We start from the raw sequence: 13,678 nt of genomic DNA on the forward strand, positions 1-13,678 counted from the left end.
TCGGCCTCCGTTTGGTACAACAAGCTACTACTGCAAATCTGCTTATGAGCTCAGCCACACCCTCTGCAGCAGAACATTACGTTTGGAACAGAAACCACGAGAAGTAGTATTTACACCTCCGTCCAAAACAACAAGCACCTCAGCAGCACGCCAATGGGCCGCTTTATGTAACGCCGTGTTTTCCCGCCGCTAATCCTGCGTTGGCTGTTTGGAAACCCAGCACGGATTATCCAAAACTGACTCCTGAAAGTGAACACAAACATCAACAACTCTCCAGTTCCACGATTACCTTCAGTTCCTGCTCTATTTTTAACTCCTCTGAAAACACTCGGTGCTGCAACATGGACCTGCTGACAGCAAACACCAACCTTCACAACACTATCAATAGACCGTTTAAAGGCATGAAGTGAAACATCTCTGCCAGCTTCTTCAGACTAAGATTCATCTGGTTCCTCCTCAGACCTTCATGCTGCATCATGAAATGTCTTCAACACCTTCTGACCTCATGCAGCCCCAGATCATCACACTCCCACCTCCATGCTTCACTGTCAGGACCATCCATCCACTGTGGTAGTCCTGGTCTGGTTCTACCAAACATCTGGACTCCATCTGAGTCCAACTCATTGCTCTTCATCTGACCAAAGAATGTTCTCCAGCATCCATCAGGCTTCTTCTCATTTTCTTCAGCAAACTTTCATCTGGAAGTTTAGTTCTGGTCCTCCGTCCATAGAGATTCATGTTCTGAAGGTTCCTTCACACTGTCTGAGCTTCACACTAACTCTGGTTTCCATGGAGAACCCCTGAACCAAGTCTGAAGCAGCTGATGTCTGTTTTTACAGCTGGATGGAGAAAGTAGTTCACTGTCTGTGGAGTCATTTTAGGAGCTCTGATTAGTGGAACTATGACTCCTTCCAGACCTCCTGATTAGTGGAACTATGACTCCTTCTAGACCTCCTGATTAGTGGAACTATGACTCCTTCTAGACCTCCTGATTAGTGGAACTATGACTCCTTCCAGACCTCCTGATTAGTGCTACTATGACTCCTTCCAGACCTCCTGATTAGTGCTACTATGACTCCTTCTAGACCTCCTGATTAGTGGAACTATGACTCCTTCTAGACCTCCTGATTAGTGGAACTATGACTCCTTCTAGACCTCCTGATTAGTGGAACTATGACTCCTTCTAGACCTCCTGATTAGTGGAACTATGACTCCTTCTAGACCTCCTGATTAGTGGAACTATGACTCCTTCTAGACCTCCTGATTAGTGGAACTATGACTCCTTCCAGACCTCCTGATTAGTGCTACTATGACTCCTTCCAGACCTCTTGATTAGTGGAACTATGACTCCTTCCAGACCTCCTGATTAGTGGAACTATGACTCCTTCTAGACCTCCTGATTAGTGCTACTATGACTCCTTCTAGACCTCCTGATTAGTGGAACTATGACTCCTTCTAGACCTCCTGATTAGTGGAACTATGACTCCTTCCAGACCTCCTGATTAGTGCTACTATGACTCCTTCCAGACCTCCTGATTAGTGGAACTATGACTCCTTCCAGACCTCCTGATTAGTGCTACTATGACTCCTTCTAGACCTCCTGATTAGTGGAACTATGACTCCTTCCAGACCTCCTGATTAGTGCTACTATGACTCCTTCCAGACCTCCTGATTAGTGGAACTATGACTCCTTCTAGACCTCCTGATTAGTGGAACTATGACTCCTTCCAGACCTCCTGATTAGTGGAACTATGACTCCTTCTAGACCTCCTGATTAGTGGAACTATGACTCCTTCTAGACCTCCTGATTAGTGGAACTATGACTCCTTCTAGACCTCCTGATTAGTGGAACTATGACTCCTTCTAGACCTCCTGATTAGTGGAACTATGACTCCTTCTAGACCTCCTGATTAGTGCTACTATGACTCCTTCCAGACCTCCTGATTAGTGGAACTATGACTCCTTCTAGACCTCCTGATTAGTGCTACTATGACTCCTTCTAGACCTCCTGATTAGTGGAACTATGACTCCTTCTAGACCTCCTGATTAGTGCTACTATGACTCCTTCTAGACCTAATAACTGTTGACTCTATGATTCACTGGTTTTACTTGCTCACTGATCTTCCTGGATCCTTTTCCATCTTATTGAGTCTCAGTCAGTACTCACTGCTGTACTGCAACACTGTGGATAATACCGTGTACTATATCTCCTGTTACTGATGCCATTGTCTCTATGCAGATGATACTGTTCTTTATACTGCTCCTCTGGACTTCATGGTCCTCGTTAAACCCTCTTTGGATATAGATGATTTAAGTTCGTAGTGTTAGCTTCTTGCTGTCAGGGTTGGGTGCTGCTATCTGCTCCTGTCTGTAACTGTTTTCTTGTATTTCAGGCTCTTCTACCTTCAGCTGTGACCTGGTTCCATGAAGTGCCTGAGTAACGGCGTGAATGAATGTGTGACAGCAGTGGTACATTGTTTTGCAGCAGGATTAGCAGTGTTCCCTCTGGCTTCAGGCTTTAATCTTCAGCTTTAACACAGAGAATGTCCTGAACTGAGAAACAAACACTTTGTAGTTCCTCCAGTGCAGAGGTCAGCCTCAATCTACAGGCTGGATTTCATTAATTCCACAGACACACCATGAAGGTCCACTTTAGTGTTTAATCCAGAGCAGGAACAGCCCGTTCAGGTGTGCTGCTAGCCGTGTGCTAACGGGTCGGTCATGTGGAGAGTGAGGTAACGGACTGCGTTCTGTTCAGATGATGGAGAGCTGCTGTAAAAAAGATGGTTCTGTTATTGTGTATTAAATGAAAACCATGTGCTCACACTGTAGATGCTTTAACTGAAATGACCTCCCAGATGTTCCCACGGCTGCTAATGAGAACAACAAAGCTGAACATCTGACGAGTGTGGGCCAGGACATCACCAGGGTGTTCCTTTAAGGTTTTGATTGGAACACAGTGTGAAGTGACAGCTGGTGGAGAACGTTTACCCACAGCACTTTGGTTTTAGTTTCCTCGTCTGGTCACATCCATCCAGAGGAACGACGTCAAACATCCACGCCTTCAACATGAAGAACCAAACCAGGATCAAACTTTACAGCAGAAATAAAAACAGTTTCAGTCTTTTTGTTTTGGTTAAAGCTCAGAGTGATGCAGACTTTGGTTTCAATCTGGTTCTGGGATAGTTTCTCAATGGTAGTGTCGTACTTGGGTTTGGACCAGCTTTAGACCGTCTCAGACTAGTTTTTTAGGCTGTTTTCCACTTCACATTAACTAATTAATAATAATAATTAAAAATAATAATTGACTAATTTTGTACTTGGCTTTAGCCATATTTGAGACTGTTTCTGGAATTGTTTTAGACTCTCTTAGACTGGTTTTGGAGACTGTTCTGGATTTTGTTTTGGACAGTTTTTAGCTGGTCTTGTGTTGGTTTCAGGTTTTTAGTCTCTAGAACCCACTAGGTTTTTCTTGCTGGTCTCTCTGAGTTGAACCAGTAAATGTTCTGCTCTGTTATGGAGGAGGTTTCACAGGGACGGTTCCAGCAGTGGTTCCAGCAGTTCTCGGTGGCTGATCCTGTGTCTGTTTTCAACTCTGTGGTCCTTCAGGTTGGAGATCTGAGTCGGCCGTAAAGCTGCAGGTGGATGCTGGAGGTGGTCTGGAGGGAAACTCCATCTTTAACTAATAAACAGATGAGAACATGTGAAGTTCTGTCTGACTCAGTGGTCTCTGGAAGCGCTGGCAGCTTCATGGACCTCCTGCTTCAAACATGTTTGTTTGATCTCATTTTCTGACTCAAACCTTTGTCAGCTTCATTCTGGGTGTTTTTCGGAGCAGCTTTGAAGTGAAATGTGTTCCTAATGAGCTGCATGTACGAGTCGGGATGCGCCGGTTTTCCTGCTCGCGTTAATGATCGGGCCATGGAATGTCCACAGTAAAGCGGGCAGATTAAACCTTCTGGCACACCTCGACCTTTCAATCCACCGCTGACAAAAACAGCCGCAGGAAAACACACGAGGCATTGGAGTAAATACCGGGCGGTCCAGGAACAGGATTCGCTTCGGGACGAGTCTTAGTGTCTCAGTCATGGACACTAATGGTTTCAGGATCAGAGGCTTTGAGGCTCAGGGCTGCCAGCAGCTTGTGACTCTTCAGATTAACTGTTGAGTAACCAGGAGGCCACATTCCGGAGGAGCACTGCGGCCCTCAACGCCACCTGGCAGGACGTCGCTGCTGAATGCTGTGTTTGGGCCGCGATGGCGTCTCTGAGGTCAGTGAGGCGACCACAGCCTCAAAGGGAACCGACACACAAACAGCCGTGCACATGGAGCTTAACGACGCTCACTTAACGCTCATTAACTCATTAACTCCTAACGAGCAGATCTGAAGGACCGCTCCGATTAATGAAGCACACCAAGTTAAAGACGACACAGAGCTTCATCAGTTCCATGAACACGCTGCAGAAAACACTGTAAACATGGACCTGGAACTTTATCAGGGAATTAAAATTGTTCCACAAGACTCATAAATTGATCCAAAAGCACTTAAAACGTCAGATATTCCTCCGACTGGTTCATGACTGAAGGGTTGATTTTAAACAATGTGTTCAAGATGATTGGAAAACTGTCCAAAGGGCTGAAAAATGAAGAACAAGTTCAGAATGTGGCTGCATGAAGCAAACAGAGCAGTGAGGTCCATCAGAAGAACCAGGCTGGACCAGTTCAAAGTGAAACTAAACCAACTTTCAGCCACAAACTGACTAAGAACAGTCCGATCATGTTTGTTGAATCAGAAAATCATCCAAATCTACGTCAGTCAGACCCATAAATAATAAAAGAATAATCTGTCACACTTTAACATTCAACTAAATGTTTAACACAAGAAGAAGACGTGAAGAAGATGAAGTAATTTACAGCTTTTGGTTTGAAAGAAGCCAAACTGAGCATTAAGAGATGTGAGTTAGTGAAGCTCTCAGGATGTTTTCACCTGCTGCCAGCAGAGTAAAGTTCAGAACAAAGGTGGAGTCTGGAGCAGATAAAAGCTGAATGAGCTGCTGAGAGCCTGAGAGAAAAGGAGGAAAGAACACAAAGCTGAGACCAACCTTCTGCTGCCGTCTCATGTTTCCTGCTTTCTGTCTTTATCTTCACTGAACGGTGTCGGGTTCCACACGGAGAACTCAATGACACACTTAGACCCAACAGAACCCAGCAGAGACACCTGAACCTCACCTGTCCACTGCAGGACGTAAACGCAGCCTCACCTGTCCACTGCAGGACGTAGACATAGCCTCACCTGTCCACTGCAGGACGTAGACGCAGCCTCACCTGTCCACTGCAGGATGTAGACGCAGCCTCACCTGTCCACTGCAGGACGTAGACATAGCCTCACCTGTCCACTGCAGGACGTAGACATAGCCTCACCTGTCCACTGCAGGACGTAGACGCAGCCTCACCTGTCCACTGCAGGACGTAGACATAGCCTCACCTGTCCACTGCAGGACGTAGACATAGCCTCACCTGTCCACTGCAGGACGTAGACGCAGCCTCACCTGTCCACTGCAGGACGTAGACGCAGCCTCACCTGTCCACTGCAGGACGTAGACATAGCCTCACCTGTCCACTGCAGGACGTAGACATAGCCTCACCTGTCCACTGCAGGACGTAGACATAGCCTCACCTGTCCACTGCAGGACGTAGACATAGCCTCACCTGTCCACTGCAGGACGTAGACGCAGCCTCACCTGTCCACTGCAGGACGTAGACATAGCCTCACCTGTCCACTGCAGGACGTAGACATAGCCTCACCTGTCCACTGCAGGACGTAGACATAGCCTCACCTGTCCACTGCAGGACGTAGACATAGCCTCACCTGTCCACTGCAGGACGTAGACATAGCCTCACCTGTCCACTGCAGGACGTAGACGCAGTCTCACCTGTCCACTGCAGGACGTAGACATAGCCTCACCTGTCCACTGCAGGACGTAGACGCAGTCTCACCTGTCCACTGCAGGACGTAGACGCAGTCTCACCTGTCCACTGCAGGACGTAGACATAGCCTCACCTGTCCACTGCAGGACGTAGACATAGCCTCACCTGTCCACTGCAGGACGTAGACATAGCCTCACCTGTCCACTGCAGGACGTAGACATAGCCTCACCTGTCCACTGCAGGACGTAGACGCAGTCTCACCTGTCCACTGCAGGACGTAGACGCAGTCTCACCTGTCCACTGCAGGACGTAGACATAGCCTCACCTGTCCACTGCAGGACGTAGACGCAGCCTCACCTGTCCACTGCAGGACATAGACGCAGCCTCACCTGTCCACTGCAGGACGTAGACATAGCCTCACCTGTCCACTGCAGGACGTAGACGCAGTCTCACCTGTCCACTGCAGGACGTAGACGCAGCCTCACCTGTCCACTGCAGGACATAGACGCAGCCTCACCTGTCCACTGCAGGACATAGACGCAGCCTCACCTGTCCACTGCAGGACGTAGACATAGCCTCAAATGTCCACTGTCGAATCCGGCTGCAGATTTATAATATAATTAACTAAATAATTCATTGTTGTGATTTTCTATCAGTTCATCTAATTTGTTGATGACCAGAATATTGATCAGACAGCTGATTGATTAACTGATGAACTGATTAACTGATGAACTGATTAATCTGCTGTTTTTCCAATCAGAAACTGGTTCCAGTGGGAAAAAACATTGGAAACAGTAAAAATCTGGTTACAAAAGAAAGCTGGAGAACTGCAGCTCCACAAAGTGTAAAAGCAGAGAAGATAATCAGTAAAATCATATTTTATCTGATTTAAATGCAGTCAAACCTTCATTTAACAGAGAAACTATCAGATCAGAGGTTTTATGGAACTTTTTTAGTTTAGTTTTGAGGGTTGAAATGTAAATGAATGTTTCTGTGATTTTTATTAAATATCTGAAGTTTGTCAGAACAGAGAAAAACTCTGAACAGGAAACAGATCAAACCTGGATGGAGCTCTGATCTGCTGGTAGCTCAGAGGAGCAGCAGGTTCTGGTCCTTTGAGGTTCTCCATCCTGGACCTTCTGGAGCAGAACCTCAGAGGAACTGCAGATAAACTCGCCTTTGTTCCGCTCCACTGCAGATTGAGGTCAGTGTGTCACTACTCACGCTGCCGTTACCGTGGAAACAGCTGGGCATTATGGGAAAATCCCTGAAGGAGGGTTCCTGAGCTGCAGGGTCTTTTGCCAGTTATGTTTGGAGCTTCTGGTCTGTGGAACCTCCACAGTCCTTCAGAAGGAGATGTTTGGAGCTCCAGAAACATCAGAGGTTGCAGGACTGGAGGCAGAAACTGATCTTCAGGTCCACACCAGTTAATGGGTCAGACTGGTGCTGCTGGTTCCAGTCAGTGACCTGCAGGTTTAGAGGAATCATCCTGAAGGTTTAAGTCGTTCTACATGAATTTTTTCTTCACCCAACATAAAATAAAATCTGGATTCTGTCATCAGATGTCATTTCTTTTCTTTTCTGTTATTTTTTTGAACTAAAACCAGCAGAACGTGAGATGTTAGAACTCCGAGGAGCAGAGAGAACGTGAGTTCATCCAGATAGGAGAAGAATTTAAAACAGAATACCACGAATGAAGATGCTGATTAGACCTGATCTGAAGCTCTGGTCTCACATTTTGAGTTCAGGGACCGCTTGATAGTTGGAAATGTGAAGATCCATCCATCCTCTATCCACCACTTTATCCTCACTAGGGTCATGGGGGGTGCTGGAGTCTATCCCAGCTGACTCAGGTGAAGGCAGGGGACACCCTGGACAGGTCACCAGTCTGTCACAGGGCTACATATACAGACACACAATCACACTCACACCTACGGACAATTTAGAGTAACCAATTAACCTCAGCATGTTTTTGGACTGTGGGAGGAAGCCGGAGTACCCGGAGAAAACCCACGCATGCACAGGGAGAACATGCAAACTCCATGCAGAAAGATCCCAGGACGGGATTTGAACCGGGATCTTCTGGCTGCAAGGCAAAAGTGCTCCACTGTGCAGCTGGAAATGTGAAGATTCTTTATGTTTTTCATGATGTTCTTCAGAAGGTCTGTGTTTGGAGGTTTAACTGTCAGCTGAGGAAACAGAAGCTTCAGAAGGTGTCTGTGTATTACCAAATGTCCTTCTTCCTTAAGGTGAAGGAAGACTGTCGAATTCGGCAAGAAGAAGGACACTTGTTTCAGGACACCAATGTTCAGATTTTGGACAGGGAGGACAGATGGCTTGAGAGAGGAGTGAAAGAAGCCATCCATGTCAAAGTAGAGAAGCCATCTCTGAACAGGGGTGGTGTGGGGGTGGTCTGTGACATCATCTTTTGCCAATTTTCCAAAGTCCCCAAAAGAACTACTCAGCAGACTCCTGCTAATGACCACCATTAGCACACGAGGGCTCAGTGATATCTGTGCATTTCAACGACCCCCACCGATACTCACAACGACCATCGTTGAGTAGTCAGATGAGTTTTGGTATCGGTTGTTGGTATAATAGCCCTGGACACACCTCACAGAGGTTTAAAAGCTGAGGCAACACCAACCACCACCAGAACTGAAGAAGCCTCTTGGATGAGAGCTGAAACGTCTTCAGGGAACTTTCTTAAAGTCCAGTGGATTGATTTAAACTACTTTGGAGAAGCTTCAGACCTTTAGAATCATGAAGCAGCAGCAGGAGATGAATGAAGCTGTCAGATATTGGAGGAGAACTTACCACATGGAACATGTCCGTCTGGTGCTGATGCTGGGGGTGTGTGTGTCTGTTGTGGAATCTCACTGAGGAACCTTCAGACAACAGAGAGAAGCTTCTTCACGACGTTCCTGTTGATCATCTAGCTCCAACATGAAGTTTAATATCAGAGAACACAGTGAAGGAGGAACGTCCTTCAACAGCTGTCAGTCTGGTTACTGTTTACTGGTGGATCAAGGATCTGTTTTATAGAACTTTAAATGTTCTACGGCTGCTGTCTGATCCCAGCAGGACCTCCTGTTAAGTAAAGGTCAATAATAATAATAATAATAATAATAATCAGATCTCAACAGGAGGTAGAACCCTGAACGTTCTCTGAGCTCAGACAGAACATTTCATTTCTGCATAAATCTGAATGTTAACCAGGAGATTTCCCAGAAACCAGCCAACAGAACCAGAGTGGTTCCAGATGTTCTCGTGACTTCCTTCTTGTTCTCCAGAAACAGTGAAGACGTTTCTTCTCTGCACTTTAACCAGATCATTCACGATAACATGAAGTCGGTTCCTGTGTTCTCTGCTGGTTCCGTCAGCTAGTCATCAGTTTAACCATCAGAACTTTCGAGGTTCTCATCAACACCACCAGCTCAGATGGAACCAGAACCAGAGAGCAGAACCCAGAGAAACCTGTAAGCAGATTAGGTTCCACTTCAGTCAGACCCGATTATTTTAATTCATGGTTCTGGACGGAACAGAAGCTGCTGAAGGTTCCTCTGCATCAGAGCAACACCTTCAACACATCAGAGGTTCTGTTCTGACAGGGTTCCAATCTGACTCGGTTCTGGATAATGACACATTCAGAATGATTCCGATTCTAAAACTTTATTTGCCCCCAGGGGGCAGGTGGAGCAGGCGGGTGGAGCAGGCGGGTGGAGCAGGCAGGGCAATGATGACGTAAGAAACTGAGTGAAAAACAGAAATGAGTGAAAAGCAGCATGAATAAAACAAACATGGATGACATGAAAAACACAAAAAAACACAAGTTAGTAACAGACTGGTGCAAATATGAACCATGAGTTCACAGGACACTGATGGTGGAGAACGCTTCCAGCAACACTGTTTATCTAGAACCTCAACAGCATAGGTCGCTAAGGGTCGCTAACCTTCACTAGCGGTGGCTAATAGTCGTTAATGATCACCAATGGTCACTAATGGTCAATAAAGGTTGCTAAGGGTCGCTAACGGTGGCTAACAGTCATTGATGGTGGCTAACAGTTGCTAATGGTGTCTAACAGTCGCTAACGGTGGCTAACAGTTGTTAACAGTGGCTAACAGTTGCTTATTGCCGCTAACAGTCACTAATGGTTGCTAACAGTCATTAATTGTTGTTAACAGTTGCTAACGGCGGTTAATCTAAACATATTTTGTGTTAAGCTTTTATTGAATGAAAGGAAAAAGTGAAATGATGACAAATGAACAAATGTAGTTTATTCAGTGACAGGTTTTTATGTTATTTTATGTAAATACTGTTTCTATAGTTTTATTTAAAAGTTTCAGAAATGTGTAAAAATCTGTTAATAAAAAGGAAAAGTTTCCTTCAGTCCAGTGAACTAATGTTCTGGTGCAGAGCTGTAGGAGGAGGATGTTCTGTGTTCTATGTTCCCTTTTTCCGTGTTCCATGATCTATCTATCTATCTGTTGTGTTCTGTTTTCCATGTTCGGTGTCCCATGTTCCGTGTTCTATGTTGTGTTCTGTGTTCCCTGTTCCCTGTTCTATGTTGTGTTCCGCGTTCCATGTCCCGTGTTCTGTGTTCCATGTTTCATGTTCCGTGTTCCCTGTTCTATGTTGTGTTCTGTTTTCCATGTTCCCTGTTCTATGTTGTGTTCTGTGTTCTGTGTTCCATGTTCTATTTTGTGTTCCGTGTTCCATGTTCAGTGTCCTGCGTTCCATGTCCCATGTTCTGTGTTCCGTGTTCCATGTTCCATGTTACGTGTTCCCTGTTCTATGTTGTGTTCTGTTTTCCATGTCCCGTGTTCCATGTTCCATGTTCCATGTTCCATGTTCCCTGTTCCATGTTCTATGTTGTGTTCTGTGTTCCCTGTTCCATGTTCTATGTTGTGTTCCGTGTTCCATGTCCCATGTTCTGTGTTCCGTGTTCCATGTTCTGTATTCTGTGTTCCATGTTCTATGTTGTGTTCCGTGTTCCATGTCCCATGTTCTGTGTTCCGTGTTCCATGTTCTGTGTTCTGTGTTCCATGTTCTATGTTGTGTTCCGTGTTGCATGTTCCGTGTTCCGTGTTCTATGTTCCATGTTCTATGTTGTGTTCTGTTTTCCATGTTCCGTGTCCTGTGTTCTGTGTTCCGTGTCCCCTGTTCTGTGTCCCGTGTTCCGTGTTCTGTGTTCCGTGTTCTGTGCCTGAGTCCTGCAGCGTGTAAACAGTGGTTTCCCATGAGGCCGAGCTGCGCTCTGTGGGGCAGCGAACACTCTGACCTGCTTTCTGCTCCATGTGAGGCAGAAGAATGCAGCCTTTGTGGAGGTGGAGGTGCAGCTCGGTCAGAGGATGGCGTGACACCACCACCTCCAGCGTCCACACGCAGCCAATCAGACGCTGTCAAAACACAATAACACGCCTAACACGTCTAACACGCCTCATTTAACCATCAGACACCCGCCGGCCTTCATTCTTCACAAGTGACATCATGTTGTTCTGATCAGACGGAACCAGAGATGGTCCTTCTTTTTACACTCCAACAGGAAGCAGCTGAGCAGTGCATCATGGGAGATGTGGTTCTACCATTCATACTGAGTCTTCTGAATATAAACCAGACAGGTTCATCTGTAATAAAAGAAATTTACAGCAGACGGATCCTACAGAGCCGAGAACTGAGACAGCAGGACGTCAGATGGAGAACAAACATGATCTGTATGAAGCTGGAACACATTATCCGTGGTGGAACACGAGTTCTCCGATCTTCAGACTCTCAGTTATTCTGTTGCCGGAAACAACTGCAGCTTCTTACTGTTTTAGAATCAGAGAAACTTTTTCTGGTTTCGGTCGTTCTAACCAACAGAAGACATCTCTGAGTTCTCTCTCCTCCTCCATGTTCTGGTTCCTCAGAGCTGCAGAACTTTAAAATGAACCTCAGTGAGTTAAACGAGGCAGAAGCTGAGTTCAGAAGTTTAACCTGAATAAAGTCTCTCGAAACATGATGACAACTTTAACCTCTGATGTGAAACATGTAGCACTTGTAGAGGAACATCTGAAGAAACGGTTCTTTAATAAAGTGGAGAACAGTTGATGGTGCCTAAAGAAAGCTACAGTTCCTTGTGAAAGTATTCGGCCCCCTTGAACTTTTCAACCTTTCGCCACATTTCAGGCTTCAAACATAAAGATATAAAATTTTAATTTTTTGTCAAGAATCAACAACAATTGGGACACAATCGTGAAGTGGAATGAAATTTATTGGATATTTTAAACTTTTTTAACAAATAAAAAACTGAAAAGTGGGGTGTGCAATATTATTGGCCCCCTTTACTTTCAGTGCAGCAAACTCACTCCAGAAGTTCAGTGAGGATCTCTGAATGATCCAATGTTGTCCTAAATGACTGATGATGATAAATAGAATCCACCTGTGTGTAATCAAGTCTCCGTATAAATGCACCTGCTCTGTGATAGTCTCAGGGTTCTGTTTAAAGTGCAGAGAGCATCATGAAGACCAAGGAACACACCAGGCAGGTCCCAGATACTGTTGTGGAGAAGTTTAAAGCCGGATTTGGATACAAAAAGATTTCCCAAGCTTTAAACATCTCAAGGAGCACTGTGCAAGCAATCATATTGAAATGGAAGGAGTATCAGACCACTGCAAATCTACCAAGACCCGGCCGTCCCTCTAAACTTTCACCTGGAACAAGGAGAAGACTGATCAGAGATGCAGCCAAGAGGCCCATGATCACTCTGGATGAACTGCAGAGATCTACAGCTGAGGTGGGAGAGTCTGTCCATAGGACAACAATCAGTCGTACACTGCACAAATCTGGCCTTTATGGAAGAGTGGCAAGAAGAAAGCCATTTCTCAAAGATATCCATAAAAAGTCTGGTTTGAAGTTTGCCACAAGCCACCTGGGAGACACAGCAAACATGTGGAAGAAGGTGCTCTGGTCAGATGAAACCAAAATCCAACTTTTTGGCCACAATGCAAAACCATATGTTTGGCGTAAAAGCAACACAGCTCATCACCCTGAACACACCATCCCCACTGTCAAACATGGTGGTGGCAGCCTCATGGTTTGGGCCTGCTTTTCTTCAGCAGGGACAGGGAAGATGGTTAAAATTGATGGGAAGATGAATGGAGCCAAATACAGGAGCATTCTGGAAGAAAACCTGTTGGAGCCTGCAAAAGACCTGAGACTGGGACGGAGATTTATCTTCCAACAGGACAATGATCCAAAACATAAAGCCAAATCTACAATGGAATGGTTCACAAATAAACGTATCCAGGTGTTAGAATGGCCAAGTCAAAGTCCAGACCTGAATCCAATGGAGAATCTGTGGGCAGAGCTGAAGACTGCTGTTCACAAACGCTCTCCATCCAACCTCACTGAGCTCCAGCTGTTTTGCAGGAAGAATGGGCAAGAATTTCAGTCTCTGGATGTGCAAAACTGAGACATACCCCAAGCGACTTGCAGCTGTAATTGCAGCAAAAGGTGGCGCTACAAAGTATTAATGCAAAGGGGGCCCAATAATATTGCACGCCCCACTTTTCAGGTTTTTATTTGTTAAAGTATAAAATATCCAATAAATTTCATTCCACTTCACAATTGTGTCCCAATTGTTGTTGATTCTTGACAAAAAATTAAAATTTTATATCTTTATGTTTGAAGCCTGAAATGTGGCGAAAGGTTGAAAAGTTCAAGGGGGCCGAATACTTTCACAAGGCTCTGTATTTTATGGTTCTCTG

At 45.5% G+C, this 13,678-nt stretch overlaps 1 long non-coding RNA gene across 14 annotated transcripts; it reads right to left on the minus strand.

Moving 5' to 3' along the window:
- Positions 1–710: 710 nt before the first annotated feature.
- On the minus strand, positions 711–2,068 carry LOC127537491 (uncharacterized). 14 transcript variants are annotated; one of them, XR_007947151.1, is made up of 7 exons: positions 2,006–2,057; positions 1,666–1,903; positions 1,530–1,563; positions 1,428–1,495; positions 1,360–1,393; positions 1,054–1,291; positions 711–985 (listed from the first exon to the last, which is right to left on the minus strand). It is a non-coding gene; the product is annotated as an uncharacterized LOC127537491 (long non-coding RNA). The 14 variants fall into 14 exon arrangements; XR_007947154.1 differs by lacking the exons at positions 1,360–1,393; positions 1,530–1,563 and having other exon boundaries at positions 2,006–2,055; XR_007947153.1 differs by lacking the exons at positions 1,360–1,393; positions 1,530–1,563 and having other exon boundaries at positions 1,428–1,461; positions 2,006–2,054.
- Between the last annotated feature and the right edge of the window lie 11,610 nt (positions 2,069–13,678).

This window comes from Acanthochromis polyacanthus, chromosome 2, assembly GCF_021347895.1.
Source record: "Acanthochromis polyacanthus isolate Apoly-LR-REF ecotype Palm Island chromosome 2, KAUST_Apoly_ChrSc, whole genome shotgun sequence".
Taxonomy (NCBI): domain Eukaryota; kingdom Metazoa; phylum Chordata; class Actinopteri; family Pomacentridae; genus Acanthochromis; species Acanthochromis polyacanthus.